Source organism: Meriones unguiculatus, chromosome 9 (assembly GCF_030254825.1).
Source record: "Meriones unguiculatus strain TT.TT164.6M chromosome 9, Bangor_MerUng_6.1, whole genome shotgun sequence".
In the NCBI taxonomy this organism is placed as follows: Eukaryota; Metazoa; Chordata; class Mammalia; order Rodentia; family Muridae; genus Meriones; species Meriones unguiculatus.
The window spans coordinates 100,596,888-100,620,966 of record NC_083357.1 but is presented as its reverse complement, the minus strand read 5'-3'; the positions used below and the strand labels follow the sequence as shown (position 1 = coordinate 100,620,966).

Here is a 24,079-nt window from a genome sequence, read left to right as displayed (position 1 = left end):
AAGAAAAATGTAATTGATTTTATTCCCAAGGTGGCAAAACATCTGAGAATCTCCTGTCTTCTTTCTTGACTACCACAGTTTAACAATTTATAAAGTAAAAAGAGAAAATAATATGCATATAGAAAATTACATTGGATATTTTCAAGATTAAGTTTTGCCACTCTTAAGTGTTCATTAATTGCTCCTGATATATTTTGAGACTATAGATACATTAAAGTCTCTAGGAAAATAATCATTCAGCTTAAGGGTGTTCATAAAGAACAATGGCATTCTGCTTTTTTGAGTTAGAAATTCTCTTGGTCACACCATTCCAAGTTAAGCTTCTAAGGGAAAATTGTAGGTTATCAGACAAGAGTTGAACACCACTGAATATTCATTGATGGGTAAGTCTTTTAGTCTAAATGTCTGCTCCTAAATGATATCTCTGTACCTGATACTTATGTGGTAAATAAAAATATTTTGTATTAATAACCATCAGATTTAAAACCATGGAATTATGCCATTCAGTAGAACAGGCATAAAATTATTTCTGACACGTTACTAGGCCATTACAAGCACTAGGTCAAAAATATGTGGACATGGGTATTTGGTTCAGGACATTATAGTTGAGTTGGGAGGAAACAAACATACAGGATGTTTGTACCATTGATTTACTTTCTAAATCACTTCTTTGCTCTTGTTCCTCTGTCCTAAAATTCTAAGCCTTGTTGTAGTATTCTTGTCCTGCTCCATGGTTTCCACATTGACTTGTTCATGTCAACTCCTGCTATCCTCTCTAGTCACCGGCAGGTAAAGTCATTCTGGACCTCTTTTCCCCTCTCAACCTTTAGCAGCCCCCTGTTTACCCCACTTACATCCCTTTTTTTAAAGAACATTTCTCCTGATCCCGTCTGTTACCAGTTCTCTCTTTCTTAGTTCCAGAGGCTCTAATGCATGCTCAGTTATCACTTTTCACTATTACCTAACATATTTCTTCTCTGGAGGAATTGTCTCATCTTCCTAATTAGATTGCAGGAGCGTAGACTTTAGGGCCCACATCTTTGATGTACCAGAATCCCCCACAGTAAAGAAGAAGGGAAACTAATATTTACTGAGTTCCTGCTGTGTGCCAGGCTCTATGCTAGATTCCTCATAAATATTATCTGGCTTAATTCTCACAGCAACTCCATGAGTTATGCATTATTAACCGATTCTCAGAGATTAGGAAACCAAAGCCTCAAGAGGTTAAGAACATTCCTCCCCATCACACAGCTAGTCGTTAATTGAGCTGGTCTTCTGGCACAGTCCTGCCCATTTCTATATTTCTTGTTTTTTTCCAATATACTTTAACATATATGTGATATACATAAATATAAATAATAGCACTTCAGATTGATAATTTGAAGTGCTATAACTTCCTCAAGTACAATTTTTTTATATTATTTCACATTTCCAAGATTTTAAAAAGGCACCACTATTATTTATCCAACCACAGGTAAATTACCAACCTCCATGGTCAGGACTATGCCCTATACTTTGTGGGTATTCATGTGTGTCCACCTGGATGTGGGGAACCTTTAACATAAACTTGTAAAATGCCCGACCAATGGCAGTCTAGAAAACTGAATTGTAGCAGAGATCTCTTTAGTCTTCAAAATCTCCTGTTATCTTCAGCTACACTATCCAGGGCACTTACATTTTGTTGATCCTCTACCTAATATAAAATGGCCACACAGTATTGTAGTGCAATTGAAAGACTTCTAAATCTCCTGGCAAACAAATCCCCAGATACCAAACCAATGTGTAATAAAGCTGTAATGAAGGACAAAATTTAATGAAATTCTATTATTTTGTCCTTTTAAAAAGTCTTTTATTACTCAGCAATGAAAAATAAGGAAATTATGAAATTTGCAGGTAAATGGTGGGACCTGGAAAGGATCATCCTGAGTGAGCTGTCCCAGAAGCAGAAAGACACACACGGTATATACTCACTCATATAGACCTATAATATAGGATAAACCTACTACAATCTGTACACCTAAAGAAACTAATCAAGAGAGAGGACCCTGACTAAAATTCTCAATCCCCATCCTGAAAGGCAAAGAGAAAGGACAGCAGAAGAAGCAGGAAACAAGCTAGAAACCCGCCACGGAGGGCCTCTGAAAGGCTCTTCCCTGCAGACTATCAAAGCAGATGCTGAGACTTATGGCCAACTGTTGGGCAGTGTGCATGGAATCTTATGTAAGAAGTGGGAAATAGTAAGATCTGGAGAGGACAGGAACTCCACAAGGAGAACAACAGAACCAGAAAATTTGAACACAGAGGTCTTCCCAGAGATTCATGCTCCAACCAAGTACCATGCATGGAGATAACCAAAGAACCCCTGCGCAGATGTAGCCCATGGCACTTCAGTGTCCAAGTGGGTTACATAGTAATGGGAAGAGGGACTGCCTCTGACATAATCTTATTGGCCTGCTCTTTGATCACCTCCCCCTGAGGGGGGAGCAGCCTTACCAGGCCACAGAAGATGACAATGCAGCCACTCCTGATGAGATCTGATAGACTAAGATCAGAAGGAAGGGGAGGAGGACCTCCCCTATCAGTGGACTTGGGGAGGGGCATGCGTGAAGAAGGGGATGGGAAGGTGAGATTGGGAGGGGAGGAGGGAGGGGCTTATGGGGAGATACAAAGTGAATAAAGTGTAATTAATAAAAATAAAAATCTTTTATGGTATTATATGTTGTTTAATGGGAATTTTCATGGTATCCATTTTAATGTATTCCAAAAACCATCTTGCAGCCAATCCAAACTTTATTACTTTCCCCACCTACAGATTTCCCTTAGATTAGTATGATATGCAGAATTCTTCCATTTGAACTCCCCTCATTATTTTTGGCTCTGATACCTGGAATATTATGGCACCTACCTGCATTGCAGACTGAACATTGAAGGTTATAGATAAGTTGACGGTTATGAAACCTGGTGAGTTATAGAATGAGGCAGCAACGGGGAAGTCAACACTGTCGGGCCAATAGATTTCCCCCCTGTACTAGATCCTGCTAGGCAGAGCTTCAGTTATATCCACCATTGGATGCCCACTGTATACAACTCTGTCGCACTTTTTGAGGCCTCATAAGAGGCTGAAAACATTTGGATAATTTATTGTTTTTTTTTACCACCCAATCGTAAAGGTGTCAATACATTTTTGACAGCTTGGCTATTTCCAAGGCTTAAAGAAATGTTGGTGCTATACTTCAATTATAATTAACAAATAATTTGTAACTAATGAATCTTACTGAGGAAAAAATACTGCTTTTTTTCTCTCTTGTGTGTGTGTGTGTGTGTGTTTGTCTGTGTATGAATGAAGTGCTGTGGCAGAGGTTGGAATTTTTCAGTGTGATTTCTGTGACTCCGAATTTAGCATCTTATGCTGTCACCATGAGCTCATAATTTCAGGCGAGGAATAAGCCATAGCACATGGTCCCCCAAGCAAGAGAAATGAAATTTTCACCCAAGTGTCCTACAGAATATAAATGATGGAGATATAAGCAGAAAATATATGGCATGGACAAAGTTGTTTCTAATGGAACACTTTTTCAAAGTTTTCTGAGGGCATCAATGCTCTCTGAGCAAATCCTTTAGAACGGAGTTCATGAGAGCATCAGCAAATGATCTTGTGTCTGCAATTAGATTGGTCAAGCAAGTGTGGCCTGATAAGTATGGTCATTTATACTCCAGAAGAATCCATGTGCCATGGGTTTTAGAAAGAAAATAAAGAAAACTACTAAAGCCTCAACAAAGTATTGGAGATTAATTTTTCCTTATTAATAATATAAAATATAATCACATTATCTCCTCCTCTTCCCTCTCCTTCTTCCAGTCCGTCCTGTATCATCTGGCTCCAGTTCTTCTCATTCCCTAATCCTCATTTAACCCACTCTTTTAAATTTAAAAGTTTTATTCCACAAAACAAAGAAAGATATAAAACTATAATGGAAACATTCTCAAATTTTTATTATTGCCATCATGAATACTCGAGTTATTTGTCATCCTTCCCCATGTATTTTTATGTATTCACTTTCTCAGTTATCCGGTTTAAAAGTATCAATTTATATCACTTATGTTTGTCAGTTATAACAATTTAGGTGAGCATGCTGTCCCATTGTAATGTCAGTATTTAGGAGGCTGAGGCAAGAGAATCATTTTTAGGACAGCTTAGTCTTCATTTGAAAATCTGTCTCAAATAAATAAATAGAAAAAAAGAAAAAAGAAATGAAAATAAAATCATGATTCACTGTTGTTTAAGAAACATAGACAGATAGGAGATTTTGGTATGAATTTCAGGCAACCTCTGGTTAAACAGACCTTATGCTTTTATACCTTGCATTTGCTCTCACTTTTTCCAGAATTGGGAATGATTGCATAAATAAGAAGCTTACTGACAATGTCAACCAAACAGGAAGAGGTCATGAATTCGACTGGGATCAGGACAGAAGGCTGGAGGTTTTTTTTGTTTTTGTTTTGTTTTTATTTTATATTTACTGAACAGACTCTAGCACAGAGGTTCTCAACCCATGGGTCATGACCCTTTCCACAGGCATTGTGGGAGACCATCGGGAAATACCACATTGCCATTCACAACAGGAACAGTATCAAGATGACTGTTCTAAAGTGGGAACAAAAATAATTTTATGGTTGGGGGTCAGCACAAAACGGGGAACTGTATTAAAGGGTTGCAGCACTGGGAAGGTTGAGAACCACTGCTCTCGTGAAAAAGGGATTCAGCCCTGCCTCTCAGAGGCCGGCCATAATCAACTGTCAGTGTCACCTGGGAGCTTGAAGGAATTCCTAATTCTGAGGCCAGCCCTCATCCTTGAAGCATGACAGCCAAAGTTCCCACACAGTCTAGTCTCAGAGGCAAGAGGTTCACCTTTCTTTTCTGACTCCTCACCACAGCTCAGCAGCTTGGAGGCTTAAGTTATTGTGTAGGTCTCAGAGCTATGACACAGTTGTCTGTAGCCAACTCTTCACTGTGTTTCAACTACTCAATTATCCTCGTCACTGGGGAATGCTTATTCTCTCTCTGTTGTGCTCTATCATCTCAACTAAAATGTCTTGTTTGTTTGTTTGTTTTAAGCCTACTGGGTAGTGTATGCTGGCTTCAAACACAGAATCTCCTGCTTCGTCTAAGTGCCTGGATTAGTCAAGTGACAGCATGTAACGCTCAACTAAATCATTTCTAATGCAGCCTGTTTCAAATCATGTTGCCCTTATAAGTCTCTCATTGTCCTTTGATTCTTTCTGATTTTGTCATATAATAGTTTAGTGTCCAGGAGGACAGAAACTAACTTCTTTTGACTTGTATTATCTACTGTACTCACCACAGGACCTACCACACAATATGTGCTTAATGGATGCTTGAGAAAATTAACAATCGCTTTTGCCCTTTAAGTAAAGCCATCCTATAGTTCATTAGGACAAGTAAATCCAGTTTAGTGTATTAACAGCTGCTAATTGCTTCAAGGTTATTACTGCCTGGTTCACATTAATATTAATAATGATAATTCCTACCAGGTCTACAGGATTTTATTCCATCCAAAGCACTTCATCATTTAGGCCTTTTAATTCTTACAACAATCCTGTGGAATGAAGCCTTTATCATCCCTGTTTTACAGAAATTAAGGAAACACTTCAAAATAAAAACATAGGTTATGAATCCAAGGTTCATGCTCTGTTTTGTCTCTCTGAAGCATTACACTTCTAATATAAAGTAAAACAAAACAAACAAACAAACAAAACAAAACAAAAAACCAACAACAAAACCATTTCCCAAATGGTATCTGTGGTAGATAGTCTCATATGCAATAGTAACAAAACTACTGAACATACTGAAGTCAGATAGAAAAATGGAATAATCTAAAGAATTTGGTAAATGGTTTTGTGATGCTGGAGATGAAGAGGGGGAGCCTCTCAACAGGAGCCTGACGTTTGGAGCTTGAACCTGGAGATTGTTGTGGTGCTGTTGATGAAACATACCTAGGGCAGAAGTTTGCAGAAGCTATAATTTGGGGACATACAGAGGTGTCAGATCATTGGGTTCTCATCTTTATGCTTCGTTGGTTATGATATTCATGTTGAGCTGCAGCTTAGAAGAGAATAATTACTTTGCTCATAGGTCACGTCATGTGAATGAGAATTCAGTCTAGTCATCACAGTCACCGAGCCTTGGGAACTCTGAGTTACTTCAGTACCATCAACTCTATTCTAGGATAATCTGACTCACAGATGCTGAGAATGCATTAAAGATAGATAGCTGAGCAAAGAATATTCAGGTTCTTTATGTTAGTCTCATTTTATTGCCCTCCCAATTATGAATGAACACTGTGTCACGCTTATGAAAATAACATCCTTGAATGTTGCTGGGTTCTCACCTAAATAGGCTTAGAAACTGGAAAGAATTTTCATCTACTTGTTAATGGTGTAGAATAGAAAGATCTAGGATCTGAAGTCCTGAGATAGACTCTTCATTGCAATCTAGACATATCTCAGGGAAAGTGTCTTAACTGTTCTGAATCCAGTTTATTAGCTATCAATTAGTTGATTGATACTAAATAATGTATGTGGTAGTGCACAGCCCCATAAGCTTTGTGGGTAAAAAACAAAACAAAAAGAAAAATCCTCTCAGCTATTTGAATTCTAAAGAGATGGACATTTCACCAAGAAAAACCATCTGATTCTCTATTTGATCAATGAAAATAAAAGTAGGTGGTTAAACCAAAAAACTATTATATAGTAAATAATGAAAAGAGGAAAGAGATAATTTACATATTTAGAGAAAATATTTACAAATTGTATGTATGTAAAAGGTGGACAAAGGATCAGAAGAGTCGTTTCTGGGAAAACAGACATCTAAATAGCCAACAGATACGAGGTTAAACAACCACCATCTTCCATCATCCTTGTGTAAATGTACCTCATTTCATTATCCGTTCGACCTTTGATGAACACCTAGGCTGTTTTGTTTCCTGGCTACTGTAAATAAAGCAGAAATGAACGTGGATGAACAGGTATTTCTATGGTAGGTTAAGGTGTTCCTGAGGTATGTTCCCAAGATTAGCACAGCTGGATCATGTAGATTTTTACAGTTCTTTGCGAAACTTTCAAACTAATTTCTGTAGTGGTGTCATCAGCTGGCACTCCTGCCCGCAGAGGACATGTGTTTCCTTTTCCCCACATACATGTCGGTATTTGTCTTTTTTCATTTTTACCCCCATTAGGATGGGGTAAGATAAACTGCCAAAGTAGTTTTACTCCTCATTTCACTGATGGTTAAAGATATTGATCGTTTAAAAAAACCTCTCAGCTATTTTAATTTTATTTCTAAAGAACTCCTTAGTTCTGTGCCCCATTTTAATAGGATTGTTTGTTTTCTTAATGTTTAGCCTTTTGGATATTCTGAATTCTAACCCTCTGTCAGATGAATAACTGCAAAGATAAGATATGATATATCAATGAAATTCAAATTACAATGTAACTAGAAACCAAATATTGCTGGTAACATGTCTATTATCACAGAGATGAAAGGTAAGCTTTGGGTAACGTGATCTTTGAACGTTGTTGGTGGTATAGTAAGTTAGTACAGACAATTTAGAAAATAGCATAGTTTCTTTTTTTTAAAAAAAAAGCAGGATTTTCATTTGGTCAAGCAATTCTACTTCTGAGTCTATATCCAAAATCAGCATGTTGAAGAAATGCCCTTTTTCCATCCTCAAGATAACAAGCAACTTAACTACTTATCAATGGATGAATGGATTTTAAAACTGTGGTAAGTATATACAGGAGAATAACTTGCAACTTTCAAGACCTGTTGGTCAAGAAAGTCTAAGAGACTCCCAAAACAATATAGACTATCTCTGTTGCCCTTGATTGCCTCCCAGAACCTGAAGGTAAGAACCTAGTGTGGAAGACACCACACACTTTGCACATAATACTTTGAGGAATCAAGACTGGAATGAATCTGCATGCCTCCTCTCTGAGGATATCTCTCATAGTATTGGAAGATTCTATGAAAACTGCCAAGGAAAAGAAGCAGTCAATTACCCTACTCATCTCTAAGTCTCTGAGCCACAACAATGGCTAAATTAGCAAGATATTTACAGTGGTGCAATAGTGGCACTACTATAATGCAGGTAACCAACACTGTGTAATTGGAATTACAGCTCACACAGCAGGAAGAAATGGTGAGAGAGACCCAAGAGGAAACATTTCTGCCATGTTCATAAGCCAATATAATTTCTAAACGTATTCTAAATACCCTTATACCCAGTAGACAGCTGTAGTTATCAGCCCTCATCAAAGAACTCTATTTTACAGTGATGGAAACTATCACAGAGAACCACAACTCATCCAAATGCAGACAACCAACAGTGGGGTGCCAAACTCCAACTGATATATCTTTCTTTCAATCTTTACACCTAGCGCTGAATTAAAAATGGGGAAGAGGGGTCAGAAAGATTGTAAGAGCCAGAAGATCATCAGGGTATCTGCTGTGGGATAGTGTCTCCTGTGTATGACAGGGAATCTGCACCATGAATTCAGAACAGTATGATTGTCTGAACAATACCCACACGGTAATACCACACCAAACCAAAACAGGGGAAATCTCACAAGATACCACATTTAGATAAGAAGCTTCAGATGGTCAATGTCTGCTTAAAGGGAGAATGAGCATCCTCCAAGCTTCAATTCCCACATATATTGACCAACCCAAGTAGTCATGCTTAGACACATGTTCACACAGGCAAAGATAAATTTACTTATTGAGTTGTATATACATGTGTGCATACATATAGAACTTACACAATATATGTACATGTACATATGTATATATATGTAACAATAATAATTGAAGAAGCTATCATGAATTTTTCTGGGACACAAACTGAATATGAATGGGAAGAGAGAGAGAGAGACAGGATGTTTATGGCTCTTGACTGACTTTTCTAAAAACATAAAATTACTATTTTAAAATTATTTTAATGGGTATTGAGCATCTTAGTCAGAGTTCTCCTTCTTGCTTAGCTTCTTTAGGTGTACAGATGTTAGTATGTTTATCCTATATTATATGTCTAATACCCACTTATAAGTGAGTATATACCACGTGTGTCTTTCTGCTTCTGGGATACCTCACTCAGGATGATCTTTTCCAGTTCCCACTATTTGCCTGAAAATTTCATAATTTCCTTGTTTGTTTTTTTTTTATTGCTGAGTAATATTCCATTGTGTAGACGTATCACAATTTCTGTATCCATTCTTCAACTGAGCGGGATCTGGGTTGTTTCCAGCTTCTGGCTATTATAAATAAAGATTCTACAAACATGGTTGAGCAAATGTCCTTGTTGTATACTTCAGCATCTTTTGTAAATATGCCTAGGAGTGGTATAGCTAGATTCTGAGGTAGCACTATTCCTAATTGTCTGAGAAAACACCAGATTGATTTCCAAAATGGTTGTACAAGGTTACATTCCCACCAACTGGCTAAGATGCTCAATCTCCGTTCAAAAAGGCAAAGAGGATGGACATCAGAAAAAGAAAACAACAGGGAACAGGTCAGGAACCTACCACAGAGGGCCTCTGAAAGGGTGTCAAAGTAGATAATGAGACTTATAGCCAAACTTTGGGCAGAGTGCAGGGAATCTGATTAAAGGGGGAGATAGTAAGACCTGGAGAGGATAAGAGCTCCACAAGGAGAGCAACAGAACCAAAAAATCTGGGCACAGGTGTCTTCTCTGAGACTGATACTCCAACCAAGACCATTCATGGAGATAAGCTAGAACCTCTGCATAGATGTAGCCCATGGCAGTTCAGTGTCCAAGTGGGTTCCATAGTAATGGGGACAAGGACTGCCTCTGACATGAACTGATTGGCCTGCTCATTGATCACCTCCCACTGAGCCGTTAGCAGCCTTACCAGGCCACAGAGGAAGACAATGCAGCCACTCCTGATGAGACCTGATAGACTAGGATCAGAAGGAAGGAGAGGAAGTCCTCCCCTATCAGTGGACTGGGGGAAAGGCATGGGTGGAGAAGGGGGAGGAAAGATGGGCTTGAGAGGGAATGAAGGAGGGAGCTACAGGGGAACTACAAAATGAATAAACTGTAATTAATAAAAATAAAAAATATTTTAAGTTTCTTTTTTTTATTTTTGAGAATATAACATAATTACATCATTTCTCCTGTCCCATTCCTCCTTCCCAAGCCTCCCATATGTCCATTCTTGCTTTATTTCAAATTTATGACATTTTTCTCAATAATTGTTGTTATATTCAAATATATGTGTACATACATATGCGTATATGCTCCTAATATAACTCATTCAGGGTGTGTAATGTTATGTGTATGTATGTTCTTAGTGCTGACCATTTGGTATTAGATAACAAATTTTTCTCTTCTTCCCTAGGAAAAGTAGTATAGCTTCCTTCCAATTCTCATAGTAGTTAATAAGGTTGAAAGAGTACCTAGGACCTAAGGAAACAAATACCCAGGCACATTTAAAAACGAGCCACTGAGGACCCACGAGGAAGTGGCAAGGACAGCCAACATGGACACAAACCGCAAGCCCACACTTAACTTTTCATCAAATATCTGGTACAGATGAACTGTCTCTAGTTGCCTAATGACTGCAGGTCCCTAGGACCAAATAGATTGTTACTGATTTTAAGTCTTATCATTGGTTTTTCAACCAAAAAGAATAAAACTCTTTTCCCCCACTGTAAAAGCACCTCATTATTCTTGGAATACAAGTGCTCATTTCTTTTTTTTAATTTAATTTAATTTAATTTTTCTTTATTAATTACACTTTACTCACTTTGTATCCCCCCCTCGTGGTTCCCTCCCTCCTCCCGTCCCAATCCCTCCCTTCCTCCACCCTCTGCATGCATGCCCCTCTCCAAGTTCACTGATAGGGGAGGACTTCTTTTCCTTCCTTCTGATCCTAGTCAATTAGGTCTCATCAGGAGTGGCTGCCTTGTCCTCTTCTGTGGCCTGGTAATGCTGCTTCCCCCTCAGGGGGAGGTAATTAAAGAGCAGGCCAATCAGTTCATGTCAGAGATAGTCCCTGTTCCTATTACAATGGAACCCATTTGGATATTGAACTGCCATGGGCTACATCTGTGCAGGGGTCTTAGGTTATCTCCATGCATAGTCCTTGGTTGGAATAGCAGTCTCAGGAAAGACCCCTGTGCTCAGATTTTTTGGTTCTGTTGCTCTCCTTATGGAGTGTCTGTCCTCTCCAGATCTTACTGTTTCCCACTTCTTTCCTAAGATTCCCTGTACTCTGCCCAAAGGTTGCCCATATGTCTCAGTAACTACATTGATAGTCTGCAGGGCAAAAGTGCTCATTTCTTATTTTTCTGTTTTTATTAAATATGCATCTTAATACTTACTAAACACACTGAAAATTATTATGGACACCATAATTATTGGGATTTGAAGTGGATTAGTTTTTGTTTTTGTTTGGTCCTCAAGAACTGTTTCTCTTGAGTCTCTTCTAACCTCTTCCTGAGACTCTCCCCATACTGACTCTCCTTTCATTTTCAGGAGTTTGCTCCCACTAATGACCATTTCTTCTCCATGTATGTGGGCTTCCTATTGTTTTCTTTTCTTCTGTCACCAAATTTCTGTTTCCCAAATTGTTGTTACCACCACACGCCTGAGTTCTTCCATGTTGAGAAGTATCTCTTGGATTTTATAGCCTCCTTGCCACCATTTTATTTCTATTCCCCTATGACTATTTGCAGACACTGTCCCAACTTCCTCATCAGCCATTCTTTCCCCAAGCAGGTTTCCTTCTGGCCCCTCCAATCATGAAAATGACTCTTGTCAAGGTCACAATTGACCTTCATGATGCTAAATCCAATAGACATTTGTGTCTTTTCATCTTACTCAATCTCTCATTAACATTCAACACAGCTGGCTGCTGTGTTGTTCTGGAAGCATTTCCCTTTGTTTGCAGTGTCATTCTCCTTCATTTTCATGCTAGCTCCCCTGACCTCAGCGGCCATTCAGCTTCTGCCTCCTTGGCTGACTTCTCTTGTTCTCTGTAACTTAGGGACGGGACTCTACCACTTCACGTGAACTCCTCAGGCAGAATTTACTACTCCATGCTTTTGAATATGTGGTGAAACTTCTGTGTTTACCTCTTCAGCTCTGAATACCAAATTTTATGTGATGTTTATGAAGATAACTATAAAGATGTTTCTTCTTTTGACTTCAAGTAACATGAAATTCCATTTAAAAATTCCAAATCTGTACTCATGTATCTGAGTTCCAACTCTATACGCCTACTTAAATGTAAAATAATTTATTCCAAAATTTACTTTTCTACAACAATGTTTGGCGAACCTATTTTTATATGATATTTTGAGTCCTGAAATTGGGTCTAGGAAGTGGTTTCTGGAGACATTAGAAGGAGGAATGGAGTAGCTTCATGGTTCATGGCTGATGCTCTACCATACCACTGCTAATTTCAAGATAATAGACAAAAATAATGATCTTTTGAAACCACAAAATAGGTCATGTCTTACTCAAATCCTTAGCACCATTTATATTTCAGTATAAATACTGTTTTCTCACAAAAACTTCCCCTCACATTCAGGTTAAAGTGACCCTTTAAGTGACTAATTCTCTCTCAATTCTCAAATGTATGGCCATATTTCAGTCACAGAGACATGACACCCCCCCCCATCTTAGCTTATTACACAGGGTCATTTTGGGATAACAACAATAACAGCAATGCTGAGAGCATACGCACTTGAATGAATGCATCACTGCATTTATTCAGCAGTATCTGCTATAATATGTCATAGCTTTCTTTGAATATCTCTGTAACACTAGTAGTTTATGAAAGTTCCCACTACCGTAGATAATTTGATTAGTGATTTCAACAGCAATTGGAATACGTTAAGTGACTGCCTCGTTCATCTCTGCGCAACAGAAGAGTTTTACACAGCAATAACTTGCTTTATTCGTGTTAAGTCCAGAGGAAGGTCCATCTTTACAATTATCTTTTTAATCACCAAACATAATTCGATATTCTTAAAAGACATATGCAGTACTGAAGAGGTGAACAGCTTCATTTTTGTACAGGCTTTTGGTGTCTTCACATTTTTGGGTGCTCACCTAAGTATTTTGAAAGTGTATCTTAGCTCTTCCAAACCATGTGTCTGTACCCAGATCAAATGGGGGCATGGTAGGCACAGTCATCATCCTTGTCATAGTTTTTTTCAACCCATAACTTCTTTTTAAAAGGTAATGCTATCTCCACAGAGTTTTGAAGACCTGGGAGTGAAGTTATTTGGCATGCCTGTCTTTATAGGAACTAGACCCTAAAGGTACTGTAGGAAGACCGTGTCACACACGTATTGCCACAGCTTAGCTTTAAACAGAGCCCATACACCTTAGCCTGCTGTTTATTTTAGGTACAAGGGAGTTAATAGCTATTTCTTTGATTAAGTGTGGCATTCTTATTATGTGTTTACTTGGCTGTAACCCCTCAACCTCAGCCCGATGCACATATGACTTTGTTTTCAGGGTTTGCAAGGAACACTCACCTCAGCTTCCTACACGTTTCATCTTCTAAAGCCTCCTGTGAGACGCTTCTCCCACGTATTTAGAGTTTAAACCCTGTGTCACTGAAGGCCACATCTTTATTGGTGTCTGAGCCACTGTTGTTCAATAGAGGGCACTGGCACAATGCATCTTTGTCTTGCACCAGCTAATAACCCAGGATTCAGCAGGCCTGGCCTGCCATTAACATTTACCACTGCTACATTCATCTGTACTGTATAAAAACCGAACATCGGCCTGGCCCCTCTTCATTGTTTTCAGAACCTTGACTCCCCTTACCATTCTCATCATCCAAATTTATTTAAGGATGAAACTATTAGAAACACAATTGGTGAATTAATGTCATAGGGACTGCTGCTGGCAGCTCATCAATTTTTGATATGCCACTCAGACAAATGAAACATAAGCCACCCAGAACAAGGGGACCTTTTGACACTTCAAAGGAAACCCCTATGGGTGGTTTCCTCTTGAAGCTACACTAAACTGGCTCGATCTCCTCAGCTGGAAGCTGCCAATGTCTCATTAACCCCTAAAAAGGCCCGGCATGAGCCTCTCTTTTCAGCTATAATTATGCTGTGCGCTCCTGTTAGGCTGCACAGAATCGCAACACTGTCGCCCGCACATTATAAACATCCATCCTAATTGAAAAGCAGATTAGACTCTTGTGTTAATTAGCCAAAAAGCCCGCCCACTTGCATGCATTATGATTGCCTCTTAAATACTGAGGATGTTGAAATCCCTCAGAAAGACAAGGCAGACTTAATTGCAATAACCTGCACATTAAGTTTAATTTACTTTAAATTTACCGGTTTAGCAGGCTCATTTGATGGTGTTAATGTTCTAGCAAATTAATTATCTGAATTAGTCATGCCTGGTGGAGTTTTGCAGCAGAATACATTGTACAGTGGCCTATTAATAACAGACAAACAGGACAGGATTAATGAGAAGATTATGCTGGAGTTCTTAAAAAAAAGGGGGATCTTGCATGAATTCAAATATAATCACCAAAGTGCAAATACAGACTCAGAATATAAACAAACTGAGATTTATTATACTCTATGGCATGCCGTCCAGGAGAAACAGTAAAACATGATCAGTGAAGTCTCTGACAGCCGGAGCCCTTTCCAGGTACTCCTGTGGATCCCTCCTCTCCACAAACTGTTTCCCATCAGCGTGCATATGTGAAAACCACGGTAGGCAACAGAACGCCTTCACAGGCTGCAGCGATGGAACCTGCATGGCAGCTAGAAATGGCTCTCCCCGCTCAACTCTATTGCCCTTTTAGTAATTTATAATGCTTTTCCATGCATTTTGGACCCCACTTTTAACCATCTCTTTGATCAGATCATGATCATGATACCATTAGCCTGTAACTAATTTGAAATAATGATTGTCTACAGCCTGCATTTTCTGTCCAGAGTAGATCTTTCCAGGATTATGTTAGTGATTTATCAGGATGAGGTAAGAATGGAATGCAATGGTTGGGGAATCACTCCTTTGGGTGATTGTCTAGGTGTTCCTTTCTAGGTTTATAAGAAAGATATTCTTATCCCTCGTTCTATCCCCAGATTCTAAAGTCAGAAGCAGAAGTACAGTAGAAGTTTCAAAACATTTTTGTAGAGCCTTGAAGTGGACGAAAGACAAGGTAATAGTAGCATAAATTGGACTGTGATATGGCATCAGTTCAGTCCCAACAAATTGGACTGTCTCTAAAGTCTGTGTGGTGGTCCATCGTTGTAAATACTCTCTCCGTACTTGGTTCTGAAGAGATACATATTAGCCTAAGCTGCCATCCACAGCGGCAAGAAATAGCCTCTGGGTGTCAAGCTAATAATCTTTGACTGGCTTGAACTAAACGCGGCCATGAAGTGATTGACCTGAACATGCCAGATTATTGATTGGGCTGGAGATGCCTAAGCCATCATTTTCTTGGAGCCGTCACTGCTTTTGTCTTGATCCCATCCACAGCTGTCACACCGTGGAGAGCCATCGGAAGAGTCCACATTTGCAACCAACATGCATCTATGCTGCTCTGCTTAAAATAAAAATGCCACCACTTGAAAGGCTATTGTTGATTCTTTTTTAAAAAAAAAAATTATCTCGTTAAAAGCCAAGGGTTTGGGTTGAGAGTGGAGGGAGGGGTGGGTGAGGGAGACATGCAGAATGCGTAAACTTGCTTTATGCTCATATTTAATTGGGGGGGAATAATGAGAATAAAAATTGTTCCAATATGTTCTCTATATTTTGGCAATATATCACACAGCTCCTTTTTTGGAGTCACATTTACCGTTAGGGTGGTTGGGTATTTTGTCTTGTTGTTTTGTTTTGTTGTTGTTCTCTGTTGAATTAACAATTTGCAGCAGTAAATGAAACTGGCACAAAAAGCAGGTGTTATTAAAACTGGGCAGGAAGAGGACAATAACAACATCATTCCACTTTAAAGGCCGATATGCGTAGGACTGAAACGACTCTGGAGCCCATAGGGAATAGAAAATACAGCATAAAGAAAATGGATTTCAGTGACACATAAACAAAAGGCAAATGACTAATATATTTACATGTAACATGTGGTGTATTCATTGCACACCATGGTGACAGAATTGTTTATTTCATTTATAATTTATACAGCAAAACCTTATTAAATGTGTAACTAGTTTGCCAGATGATAATATACATGGGAGATGAGGCTTCCATTATAGAGCATCAGTAACAACAAAAGGTTTTGCATTTGTGAGTTAATTTTTCCCAGTCCTTCTCTCCTGCCGTGTGCTCTCAGAATAGAATCCTGCATCTCTTCAGCCACAGTAACACTGTGGTAGGAAGACAGCTATGAATTTCTGGAAAAGAGAATTCACTGGCAAACTATTCCCCACTTTGGTGTTTCCAAGAATATGTCTTCAAAAAAATACTAAGGGATACCCAGAGTGCAGAGGAACCTCAGGGTAATTTTCGAGAATCTAGGGAGATGTTTCTCTGGGAAAACAGCACTCTGTGACAAGTCAGCAGCACTGGAATTTGGAATCAGGCCAGAGATTGCTTTAAGGACCCAAGAATCTCTAGTATAAAAAAGATGAACGACTTTACCTTGTCACCCTCCTTCAACTGAGTCATCAGGCTAACTTTTTTTATGGCAGATCCAGAACCAAACCAAGCAGATTGGGGAAATGATCAAACCTCAGATATTGATTCAGCAGGTTTTTTTTTTCTCTTTGTTTTGCTTCTAATTCTGCATTCTGTAGTAGCAACATAGCTTCTGTACCTATTTGCTTCATGTATGGAAACCTAACTCAGTAATTATTCTTCTGGTTCCTTTCAAAATAAGAAGAGAACACATCATCTTTTCTCCTATCTGGCGAGGGTGAAACCATTGCAGAATGTTTGTGCCTATGAGCAGCAGTGGGGTAGGTGGAGTTTGGCGGGTTGGGGGAGTTATGAAAGTGAGGTGATGGAGAAATGCTTTTAAACAATAAAATGTATTTTACTTTCAAGCCTGGAGCTGTCAGGCTTCATTTCAAATAATGTATCCTGACAGTTCATAGCCACTCTTAAAAACTGGGTGAAGCTTTTGCAGTTGCAAACTAGTGTGATAAAACATGAAAATACTTTATTCAGGTAAAGTGGAAATAGCTGTTCGGTTTGGTTAAGTTACCCAGAAACCTTTTTCTCTCTAAATTAATGTACTGTGCAGAAACTGTGCCGGTGACACTCCAGTTGTCCACTTAATAAAAGTCTGCATCTTAGGGCCTCAGAGCATTAGTCAGTCTTGCAAACCCACAGCTGGAGAACATTGAATGCTCAAAACAGGCATCTGAGGAAATGAATCTTTGTGTTGCCAATCATAAGCGAGAAGTGTTAAGAACTCAGATTTATTCTGTTTCGACTCATTGGCTGGAAAGAAGGAAACTGTTGCTGGGTTTCATTTTTATTTTATTCTTATATATTTTTCTTCATATGGGCTCCATAATCATCCATGTGGGAGTTACTAAAGCTGGCCGGTGTTAATCTGACTAGACAAGAGTAGAACATAAAACGAAAGCAAAGCCATGTGTACTAATACTGAGCTTCACTTAGTAGCAATCCGATGCTAAAACCCAAGACGTAAATAAGGTACAGTTTGTGCCCTCACAAAATCACCATTTCATTGTGATGGCTGTTAATTACTCATGTAAAATGAGCATGGGAAGTCAAATGCAAACATGGAATCAGAAAAAACCTGAGGATCTGATACATTGTCTCTTCTTTTTTATTTTTTCTTTGAGTTATATTTTATTAACTTTGTATTCCAGCTGTATCCCACTCCCTCATTCCCTCTCAATCCCACCCTCCCTCCCTCATCTCCTCCCTGCCCCTTTCCAAGTCCACTGATAGGGGAGGAACTCCTCCCCTTTCATCTGACCCTGGTTTATCAGGTATCTTCAGGACTGGCTGCAAAGTCCTCCTCTGTGGCCTAGCAGGGCTGCTTCTCCCTTGCGGGGGGGGGGGGGGGAGATCAAAGAGCCCACCATTGAGTTCATGTCAGAAATAGTCCCTCTTCCCCTTACTAGGGTACCCACTTGGATACTGAGCTACCATGGGCTACATCTGAGCAGGGGTTCTAGGTTATATATATACATGGTTCTTGGTTGGAGAAACAGTCTCATAAAAGACCCTGTGCCCTGATATATTTGGTCCTATGGAGCTCCTGTCCTCTCCAGGTCATATTAACTCCCCCTTCTTTCATACATTGTATCTTCTAAGAGCATCAGTTAGGTGTGACATACACACTTGTTAATGAATAATTGCAGGTCTTCAGTTTGGAGTATTACAAACAGAAAGCCAGGGCATTATGCATTGGCCTATGCCTCTCTTCTTTGATTAGTCAGAGGACAAAGATGGCTGTGTGAGGGGAATCAAAAAGATAACCAGACCAGAATCTAACTCACAGAGAGAAGGATGGATGACAGTAAAACTGAAAAAAATAAAAATAAAAACAACTTTGAATTATGATCAAGATGACAGTTTGGGGTAGAGCATGCTGTCATCAGCTTAGCTGAAAGTTACTAAGGCTAATGTTTCCAGAGACTGATACAAATACTCATACTTTATTATCAAAATAAAACCCATATTGCTAAGTGGCAACAGAATTTTCTGTAGTTACATTCTGGTATACACAATTAGTATTCTTTGTCTTACATTGATCAATTTCATTTCTCTTTGTCATCTTAGATTGGAAGACTCTACTAGGGCACTGGGCACAATGAGCTTGCATTTTTGGTACGGTACAGAACATATTACACTAGGTACATATTACATATTACATATTACACTAGAACATATTACACTAGGTGAGTAGTTAACTGAGTCCTCAACTGAGGGCAGGACGAAGAGTTATGGTGTGGTTATTGGCTAACCTTCTGTGTCATATTCTTTGGCCACACTACATTATCTACATTATAAATCCAATTACAATAATGGAATAAATACCTCTCAGTGGAACGTTGTGTGGAAAAATGTAGAACACACTTAAAAATATTAAAAGTTATTTTAAATTTCTGGAGCAACATTTTAGAATGTGTTAAAGAACCCAAGCCTGACTAAAAGGTAGAGAAGTTTTATAATTTTTCCACAGAATTTATGTGGTCGAAAAGAGACTAAGTTATAGAATGTTCACAGATGGTAGGATTACCTCCATAAAATTAAAAATTAAAAATATAAGAAATCAAAATTCTGTAGCATTGAAAGATAATCATCATCATTATCCTTTCATATTCATTCCACCCCTACTTTGAGCCTGGCTTATGTTAAATGCTTTCTTTGTATACATTAAATTTCGCACAACCAGGATTGTGTAAGGCCCATATACATGCCTACATATATAAATGTTTAAATATGTATGTATACAGTGGTTTGAATGGGATGGCCTCCATAGACTCATGTGTTTGAACGCTTGGCCTGTATGGAGTGGCACTTTTAGGAGATATGGCCTTTTTGGAGTAGGTGTGGCCTAGTTGGAGGAAGTATGTCCCTTTGCAGGTGAGCTTTGAGGTTATATAAGCTCAGGCTATACTCAGTGAGACACATCATATCCTTCTGCTGCATGCAGATCACGATGCAGAACTCTCAGCTCCTTCTCCAGCACTTTGTCATGCTTCCCACCATGGAGATAATGGACTAAACCTCTGAACTGTAAGCCAGCCCCAATTAAACGTTTTCCTTTATAAGTGTTACCTTGGTCAATGAAACCATAAGACAACACACACACAAACACACACACATGCACATATACATGTATCTATGTATGTATGTTTTGGGCTCATAGCTTCAGTCCATGGTTGCCTACCCCCATCTTAGGTCTTGTGTTGATGTAACATCATGACAAAAAGGACATAGTAGACAAAATCTTCTCATCCTATGAAAGCCAGGTGCAGCAAGTGAGAGAGAGAAAGAGGGAGAGGAAGAGAGCACACTGTTAAGATAAATCCTTGAAGCACATTCACAATCTTCAGTTAGGTTTTGACTTCTACTGGCCCATTTAACCAATCCATGGATTAATCACCTGATGAAGTTAGTGCCCTCATTACCCAATTGCCTCTCAAATAGCACCCCTAATCCTTAGATGTGTAACTGTTTTGAAGAGACACTTTATTTTTAAACCTCATGAGGGCTCATTCTCAATCAAATATTAGTGCCATTGATCACTCTGACTGCTATCACTTTAGTTGGTTCCTCCGGACTTCAATTCTGTAAACACATTTTTCCAGAACCCTTATGAGTATCTGAGATTGTCTTATTTATTTTCAATATTTATTAACAATATTTTCCATTGGTGGGCCTAGTTAGACAAAACCTTATTAATGGAAGCATCCACATACCTAAATTATTCTTGATAGGTTCAAGAGTGACTAACACCCTGGCAATCCTTGGCGGACTCTGGGCAGTGAAGAAAATGCTGTGGTAGCCATTGCTCTTAGAAAGAAGGTCCGAGAATGTTTGATCTGCTCCTTGTATCAGTTATCAATCACTGATACCAAAACAATGTAGAAGTAGAAACTATGTTCAGGAGAAGTGAATTGTTCAAAGGTTTGTCACAGTGATACCGTCGTGCTTTGAGCCTGCAGTGGTGAAAAGAACTTCCCGTTAATTCCTTTGGGTAGTTCAGAGAGTAAACCTTGTCGGGTATGGTTCATGATAGTCAAAACATGGACTTGAAATCGATTCTATACTAGAATTAACAACAGGACGAGGCTCTGACAGAATGTAGCAGAATTCTTGCTGAGTCCAGAGGTGAAAGAAGATACAGGAAAGAGGGCATGGAGCCTGTGAAGACAGCTCAGCAGAAACAAGTGAACGTTATTTTGCATACTTTACTGCTGATGTGGCCTCTGGGATATTGCACCCTGTAGTACACTAGGTTATCAGTATCTGGTGTCAGTTTGATGTGGCAAACTCTTCCTTCCATCAGGTTCAATGGGAAAAAAAAATCACATTAAGGTAACTGTTTTGTTTTTTTTTTTAAGTAACAGTACAAGAAAGAACTACAGACTGTCATCCATTGACCACGGACCTTCACCGCTGAAGAAGTCATTGCAAGAGCCCATGCATTGTAAAGGAAGCCTTGAGAGTCACTGATAAGAGTGGATAAAAAAGCACAAAGGACAGTTTCAGCATTCAATAACCTTTTATTTTTCTTTAAATTCAGATATGGTCAGCAGAGTATAGCAAAGATGAGAAGTCAACAAAATTCGTGTATCATAGCTGATTCATAAAAAAGATTATTTCTGCTAAGACTGGCATAGGTATGAATTTGAGAGTTTTTTGGGGAGGGTAGTTTCAAATAAGGAGAATGTGTTTGAATAAACACAAAATCAACACTTTATTTTCTAATAAACAGTTCTTTTTATAACAAAATAACTACCATGATTATAATATAAATCTATTATTATCTGTGTTAGTTGCCTTTCTGGTTTTGATAAAACAGCTAAAAGACGCAACTTAAAAAGAAATTTTATCTCAATGGGGTTGGAGGCAGGAAGAGACAAAGATAGAAAGAGACAGAGAGGGACCCATGAAGGAAAGACTGAAAGCGAGGTCTGACTATGGTCCCTTGTTGTGGACATAAACATGTTTTTTGTTTTGGTCATAGGTGTGAGAAGTGGGCCTGATTCAGATGGTCCACAGAAGCTGACTGTCTCCTGAAGGCTCCAAGGGGAGATCTTTGCCAGCTGCAGATAGTTTAAATCTGAGGAATCTGGAGAGAGACCAAATGCCACAGCCCAGAGAGTGTTGGGAGCTCACAGAAAGAGCAAGGCTGCTTCTGCTTCACCCTTGCTGCTTTCGGTAGCTGCTGTGTGATAAGAAGTTGGAGATCTCCTGAAAGGATGGCTGGACTGGCTCCAAGGAACCCAGGGCCCTAACCAGCAGGAAGCAGCTAAGAGAACTGCGCCCCCTCTCCCACTAACCCTTTCCCTCTCCTGCCTGGTGTTGGGGTGTTGGAAAGGATTAAGGTGGAGTTGGAAGAAAAAGATAAAAGATTTTTTGTTTGTTTTGTTTTTAAGGATACCAACAGTCCCTAAATCATATCTCCTCAGAAAAGCCTAAGTTCTCCACATAGGCATCACATCCTAAAGTTTCCATAGCCTTCCAAAGCAGACATCAGCTAGGAATCAGGTGAGCTTGGGTGCTACAGTTCACACTAAACAATGACATCACCTAACTTCTTCACAACACACTTAAGAGCTCCACCATCCTCGATGGCTAGACCAATGGTCAGCACACAGCACTCATCAAGGACTAATCAAATATACTTTTGAAGACATACATTTTTTTATTTATTTTACATCCTGATCATAGCTTCCCTTCCCTCCTCTCCTCCCAGTCCTTCCCTCTCCCCCATCCCCTCCTCTGCCCATGGATATCAACCAGCTTTGACATATCAAATTGCATTTAGACTAGGCACATCTTCTGCTACTGAGGCTAGACAAGAGAGTCAAGTTAGGGGAAAGGGACCCAAGGGCAGGCAACAGAGTCAGAGACAGCACCTGCTGCTGCTTTCGGAGTCCCACAACTCTGTGGGACCAAGTTCCACAACTGTTACATATGTGCAGAGGTCCATGGTCCATCCCATGCATGCTCTCTGGTTGTCAGTTCAGTCTCTACGAGCCCCTATGGGTCCAGGTTAGTTAAGTCTGTAGGTTTTCTTGACTTCTCTGATTGCTTCAATTCTCTCTCCCTCTCTTCCACAGGAAGCTCCACTTAATATTTTGATGTCGACCTCTGCATCAGGTCCTATCAGTTGCTGGGTGAAGCCTCTCTGGTGACATATATGCTAGGCTCCTGTCTGCAAGTATGGCAGAATATGTAGTTCATTTTTAAAGAACTATATGTTTATTATTTGAATATTGTAGATATTAATGCTCTGTTGGATAAATAACTACCCACAATTATGTCCCATTTTATAAGCTGTCTCTTCTCTGAATTAACTACACTGATTTTTTAAAAATTTTATAGAGTCCTACCTGTCAATTACTGTTATTAATGAAATCCTTTCCTGTACTGTCAGCGGATTAGTGAGTGCACCGTGACGATTTTTATTGACACTATTATTTGTTTATTAATGTACTGCATTGGCTAAGTAGATCCTATTTTTGAAATACATTTAAATAAATCATACATAATTTCACTCTCCCCCGGTGAGACAAAAGTTATTCTTTGTATATATAACTTTTTTTTCATAATGGTGCTTTTAAATAATTTGTTTTCTCCTATCAATTTCGGTGTGATCCAAGACTACAACTTTACTTTTTTTCTGGTTCTAGTAAATGAGGCCACCTAAGAGCAACAAGCGTGTTCAAAGAGAGGATGAATAAGATGGAGAAATTGAGATTGAGAAAGGAAAATAGTAAAAGCTAGGGCTAAGAGTTTGAATTGTGCCAGAGAACAGCAACCATATCTTCTAAAATTGTGATCTTAGCAACAGAAGCTTATGCTGCGTCATGTGTGTTTTCAGGGCTAACCATTTGGGATTGGATAACCAGTTGGTAGGCTCTTTCCTGAGAAAGACTGTTTCTCCTGCTTTCAGTATTCCTTAGTTTTCTGTAGTTCCTTGTTCAAGGTTGAATTCTCATGGGTTTTTCCCATCTGTTTTGACAAGTCTGTTAATGTAGTCTTTGTTCAGCCCTTGTTTGGGTAGTAATACTAGCGATACTTCATGGGTATAACTCCCAACATCATTAGGAGACACAATCTAACAGCAAACTCCCTGATCTTTGGCTCTTACAATCTTTTTATCATCCCTTCTGTGCTGTTCTCTGAGCCGTAGGTATGGGAGTGATTTGTATAAGTGTGTGTGTGTGTGTGTGTGTGTGTGTGTGTGTGTGTGTGCAAGGAGTGGTATGTGGGAGAAGTTGAAGGGAGCAGAGAGAAGGAAGAAATGTAATATACTACCTCAAAAATAAAATAAAAATGCACAAAAGCAGAGGCTTAGATAAACACTGAGT

General features: G+C 39.1%; 1 long non-coding RNA gene across 1 annotated transcript in view; it reads left to right on the top strand.

The window, feature by feature from the left end:
* LOC132656651 (uncharacterized) overlaps nt 1-23,257 on the top strand; it is a 168,071-nt gene extending 144,814 nt beyond the window's left edge. Inside the window, exons 3-5 of the long non-coding RNA XR_009594371.1 lie at nt 21,283-21,379; nt 21,727-22,250; nt 22,826-23,257. This is a non-coding gene — a long non-coding RNA (uncharacterized LOC132656651). The remainder of the gene's footprint in view (nt 1-21,282; nt 21,380-21,726; nt 22,251-22,825) is intronic.
* Nucleotides 23,258-24,079: the final 822 nt, after the last annotated feature.